The sequence below is a fragment of the Pecten maximus genome, chromosome 18 (genome assembly GCF_902652985.1).
Source record: "Pecten maximus chromosome 18, xPecMax1.1, whole genome shotgun sequence".
Lineage (NCBI taxonomy): Eukaryota > Metazoa > Mollusca > Bivalvia > Pectinida > Pectinidae > Pecten > Pecten maximus.
The window spans coordinates 69,142-75,337 of record NC_047032.1 but is presented as its reverse complement, the minus strand read 5'-3'; the positions used below and the strand labels follow the sequence as shown (position 1 = coordinate 75,337).

General features: G+C 32.3%; 1 protein-coding gene across 3 annotated transcripts in view; it reads right to left on the bottom strand.

The window, feature by feature from the left end:
* LOC117316908 (mesocentin-like) overlaps positions 1-6,196 on the bottom strand; it is a 68,492-nt gene that overhangs the window by 61,480 nt on the left and 816 nt on the right. The gene's annotated exons all lie outside the window — the stretch shown is intronic.

The following is a 6,196-nucleotide window of genomic DNA, read 5'->3' as shown; positions in this document are numbered from 1 at the left end:
AGCCCACCATCTGATGATGGTGGGCTAAAAATGAGACATATGGATACGAAACTACAAGTAAAGCTAGGATAGATGTTTACATAGAAAATAGCGGTAAAGTTGCGACATCATTTTAGTAACTGATTGAAACAACTGAACAAAACTGTTTCGTCGAGTTTTTTATGTCAAATTTTAATGTTTTTATTCTTGCAAATGCCAGTATTTTTTTAAACGAATGTCAGTACGGTTCTTGTACCAAGTATACCGGTTGCCAACCCTTCTCGCACTTGGAACTCTGCGATGAATTTTTGATAACGTTAATATAGATGAATTGAATAGTAAGAAAAATGATTTAGAAAAGATAAGAGCACACAAGATGAAAGGTATTACTATTAGGTCAAGGGTTAAATGGGCAGAAGAAGGGGAAAAACCTTCTAGTTATTTTTTTAATTTGGAGAATCGAAATTATACTTCAAAAATTATACCAAAATTACAAACTGATAATAACACTGTCATAACTAAGCAGCAGGATACTTTGGAAGAAGTCTGTGCTTTCTATAAAAATCTTTATCGGGAATCTAATGTTACAGAAGAAAACTTGCAGCATGTAAACTTAGCTGATTACCTCAATGATAATGAAATGCCTAGATTATCATTTGATGAGTCAGATAGTTTAGAAGGGGAAATTACTCTCACAGAGGCAGGGAATACTTTGAAAAAAATGAAAAATAATAAAAGCCCAGGATCGGATGGATTTACTACAGAATTTATTAAATGTTTTTGGGGAAAATTGGGTGATTTTATAGTAAGATCAATTAATTTTGGCTATCACTCAGGGCAACTCTCTATAACTCAAAGACAGGGAATAATTACCTGTATTCCAAAAGCAGACAAATCTAGGCATTTCATTAAAAATTGGAGACCTATATCACTATTGAATATTGTTTACAAAATAGCATCTGGTACTATTGCAAATAGGATAAAATCTGTTCTCGATAAATTAATAAATGATGATCAAACTGGTTTTATTTCAGGTCGTTACATAGGGGTAAATACAAGATTAATATATGATATTATGCATTTTACTGAGGAAAATGATATTCCAGGCATGCTTCTGATGATTGATTTCGAAAAGGCATTTGATTCAGTGTCTTGGGTATTTATTGAAAAAGTATTGTCCCTTTTTGGTTTTGGTAATTGTATTGTTGATTGGTTTAAAACTTTACATAATAACGTACAGTCAGCAATTAATCAGGGTGGTAATCTATCTTCTTTCTTCAACATTGGAAGGGGCTGCCGACAGGGGGGATCCCATTGCGCCTTATCTGTTTATACTATGTGCAGAGATTTTGGCTGTGAAATTACGAAATAATAAAAATATCACAGGTATTAATGTTCAGAATTGCCCTATCTTATTATCACAGTATGCTGATGACACCTGCCTTATATTGGATGGATCTGAGAAATCACTTAAGGAATCAGTTAAAGAACTAAATGCAAAAAATTTCCGGATTGAAAATGAATATTGGTAAAACTCAAGTGATATGGATTGGTAGCAAAAAGTATAGTGAAGATTCTTTTCTGCCTGAACTAAATTTACAGTGGGGTAAGGAAAAATTCACTCTGTTAGGAATTGAATTCAGTGTAAATCTCCATCATATTCCAAAACTAAACTTTGACAAAAAACTAACTCGATTAAAATCCCTGATAAAAGTTTGGAAGAGAAGATCATTAACACCTATTGGAAAAATTAATGTAATAAGATCTTTACTTATATCTCAATTCAACCATCTTTTTATATCATTACCTAACCCAGATACTAAATTTGTAAACAAACTCAATTCAATATTATTTGAATATTTATGGAATGGGAAAACAGACAAAGTAAAAAGAGGTGTTATAATTCAAAACTTTGTTGACGGTGGATTGAAGATGATAAACATTAATGATTTTATTAACTCTCTCAAACTAACCTGGATTAGAAGACTTTATCAGAAGAGTGAGAAATGGCAGGTAATACTTAAGACATTTATTGATACAGATCTTCTTTCAAGTTGTGGTCCAGAATATATTAAAGTATGTGAAGAGAAATGTAATAACAAGTTTTGGAGTGATGTTTTTAAGTCTTGGTATTTATTGTGTGTAAAATACTGTGAAAAAACCTTTCCGGAAAATGTGTTGTTAGCTCCTATTTGGTACAACAGTAAAATCAAGGTAGACAGAAAAGTGATATTTTATAAAAACTACTACAAGAAAGGCATTTTGATTATAAATGATTTGATAAAAGATGTTGAAGCAGGTTTATTCTTCTCATACAATGAATTTATCCAGCTATACCAAGTGAATACAAATTTTTTACAATATCGAGGTCTAATATCTGCTATTAAAGATTTTTTTTCTACATACAATACACATGGTCAAGAAATTTCCTACCCATATATACCAATAAATCTACAACTTATTCTAAGGGAAAGTAAAGGGTCAAAAACTTTTTATTCTTTTATGATTAAATCAAATATTATACCATCTGGCACTATAGGAAATGGAACATAATTTTTGACAACATAGACAATCTGACATGGAGTAAAATCTACAAAATGCTTTTCGCTGTTACAAGAAATACAAAATTACAGTGGTTTCAGTTCAGAGTAATCCATCATATTCTCACAACTAACTCTTTCCTGTTTAAAATTAGAATGGTTATCTCCCCTCTTTGTGCTTTGTGCAACACTGAAACAGAGACAATTACTTATTTACTGTGGGAATGTGAAGAAGTACAAAGATTATTGGAAAGTTTTGACACATTATTAGAAGCTCTTTTGATCCCATTTTCAGTGAATAAGAAATCTTTTCTTTTTGGCATTCTGCATGAAAATTACCTTCCCAGTAATAGAGTAGATAATGAAATTATAATTACTATTAAACAATATATTTATAGGACTAGATGCTTACACAATTCATTAAACATTATTGCTCTTGTCAATATTATAAAAGATAATTACATGATTCAAAAATACATTGCAATTGGCAAAGGTGAAACAGCTAAATATAAATTTGAAAATGAGTGGAGGAAATGGGATAAATTAGTTAAACTATAATGTGTCATACTTTATTTTATCCATTGTTATATATTTCATTTTATATCCTTTTATCATTTTCTTAATTCGACAGGTTTTTTTTTCTCATTGGCCGGAAAGAAAAAAAAATGCTTTTAAATTATTATATATTCCAGTATTGTTTGTTGTCTACATAGAGTTCCTCCATCTCGCCCAAACCTTTTCCTTCTTTTAGTTTCTCTTTCTCTCTTATACTTTCTCTCCTTTATCTTTTGTGATTACAGTCCTCTTTCTTAGTATAATCTCTAGTCACTTCCTCTTCTTTCTTTTTTTACAAAATCAATGCAATGTACTTAATCATTACTGATGTCACTTCGTTTTTCCCTATTGAAAGATAACAAAATACTGAAATTTCGATCCATTAATGTCTGTATGTTGTAACTTGTAAAATTTGCTGGTAAAAAGTGTTTGTGTAGGTTAGGTATTTGTATGTAAACAATCTTGATTGTGAAAATATACATGCTTATATCAATGTGTGTGAGGATGTGTGGTGTGTGAGGGTGTTTTGTGGGGGGTGGGGGGGGGGGGGGGTGTGCGTGTTCGAATATACATGCTATACATGCTTTTTGAAATATATATATAGGGGTACATGCATGGGAGGGTGGGTCTGTGTGTGTCTGGTGTATGTGTGTATGTTGCTGTTTCATGTGTGTACTTCAATATAGCTTTTGTGAGCTGGGTGTTTTGTGTGTGTGTGAATTAGATGATTTGTAAGTATTTTGTTTCTATATTTCATGTATATGTGCACGTGTGAGCATGCATAATATGAAAATATAATGTATATTGCATTGAAAAACTGAATAAAAAGATAATTACAAAAAAAAAGAATTTTTGATAACAGGCTACCACCAGACGTCTCAAATATATAATTTTTAGTGTTATAGATCTAGCACTTTATTTGAAGTCTTGATATTTTTCATAAATGCATAATTATATACATTGTAGTTTAACTACATCATATATGAACCAAAAGAAACTGAAAACAAGAAATATCTTTAAAAATGATAAACAGCATAGTTTTAATGCTGGTGGTTATAATGTAAAACTGCTGGTGAAATAAATTAACGAACTAATTAATAAATGCGCAGTTTCAGCACGGATAACAAAATTATATCAGTTTGAATCATTTTTGGTGATAATAAGTCTGCATTTGAATCAGGAATATGATTTTATTAATGTGTCATTTGAATAGATACATCCACTTATTCAGCTTGCATTCAATCTTAATTTTGTTTCGTCTTTAACTGCATGTCTGCATTTTGCATTTACCGCTACATTGACCAATCACATACTTCATCTTGACCAGTAGCGCCACCTGTTGCGTGATATCCGGGAACAAAAGAAAATTATACGGCTATGCTGAAAAACCCAAAAAACTGTGAATGGAAATATAATGAAAGCGAGAGGTTTTGACGTCACATCTCGTAGGTGATTGTAACATGGCAGGCGTAAACGTCCCTATAAAAATATAAACACATGGCGGTTGAAATAGTATCTCTTCAATAAAAATCAATCTTTATCTATTTATTTTCTCATTCATGCAGGTCGTTGGTTTTTACTTACAATCAGATACGTGAAAATATTCGACCGTCTGTCTCCTGGGTACTAGCTGGCCTACTAACTGACCGAGTACACTTGTGTGCCTACATTATGTGTAGATATAATGTTTTTGTTATAATTAATAAGCTCTGGTGGCATTCAAAGTCGATGTTAAATGAAATATATTTCTTTTGGGGGATTTTATGAGAATTATAATAAACAATTACAACATTCAAAATATCGATCTACTATCGAGATAAATTGGTTGTGTATTGTGTCGGTATGTACGAGTTGTCTCCCGTGATTACGGAGATAGCCGCTTGAGTACCAAACGATTGGTTCCGCAATGAAATCCTATAGCTGATGCTATAATGTGAGGCACGCCTCCCATAAAAATGATTAGCACCATGATGAATTGAAAGAAAGAAAACCATGTATTGTAACTACAATTTGTGCCATCATTATTTGGCAGAACATTTTCAGCACAAAATCCACTAAAATAAGATTACCACTAAAATATGTACATTTACAGTATATATATTTAGCTCAGCCAACGACATTTTAACTCTGAATATTTCCCTTTAACTTCATTGTGAGGAGGAAGAGATGTATTTAACATTTAATTTACTGTATCACAGAAAAATATTATTAAGAAATGCAATAAATACAAAGTCTTAAGTCAGTTAAGTAGAAAATATTCTACAGTTACTACAGTCAGTGCTCTTTAAGATATACAGAGCAACCCGCTTATTTGCATAGCCCTTTTTCCATGACAAAATATGCAAATAACCGGAGTATTCGTATAGGCGGAGTTGGGTTTAGGCCCCTCTTATACACTATGTAGATTGTCAGGTAGGTACTCAAAACGGGCGCTATATGATTGTTTACGTTATTTGCATTAAAAATATAATTAAAAAAACATTATTTAAAATATAAGAGTAAATACGAAATAAATGGGTTGTTATTCTTTGTAAATGTACAAATATTTGCATATACTTCATCGTTTACTACTTGTCACTCCGAGTCTGTGGGTCCGATATCGGTCATACACGCGTGGGTTGGCACTACGATGTACAATGTGATCGTTTCAATTAACATTCATTATCGTCTCGAGATGCGTTTTGTTCCTGCTATGAGTATATTAGTTGTTTGATCATAGATGATGAACTGCTTAAGCAATAGACTGTCTTAAATGACCGTGAGATGTGTATTGTCGTTTGGGTTTGTTCTGGAAAATGGCGCACACACACACAAAGAGTTGTCGTTCATTACACATATGCCCCCACAATGCAACGCGCCTAGTAAACAATCATGGCGATCGCAACCTGCCTCAGCGAGTGTTCAAGTGCACAGAACACAGGTTTGGATCGATGCTATAATAAATAAACAAATCTCATCAAAAGATGAGGCATATAAATATTTTATTCAGTAATTCTTCTTCACAATGCTACTGATATGGTCTGGATAATAACTAAATGTCGATATCGATGCATCGAACATAACCTGTTTTGACAAAGTGGGAACCAATGATTAGATAACGTTGTACATCGTGTCGAATCAAT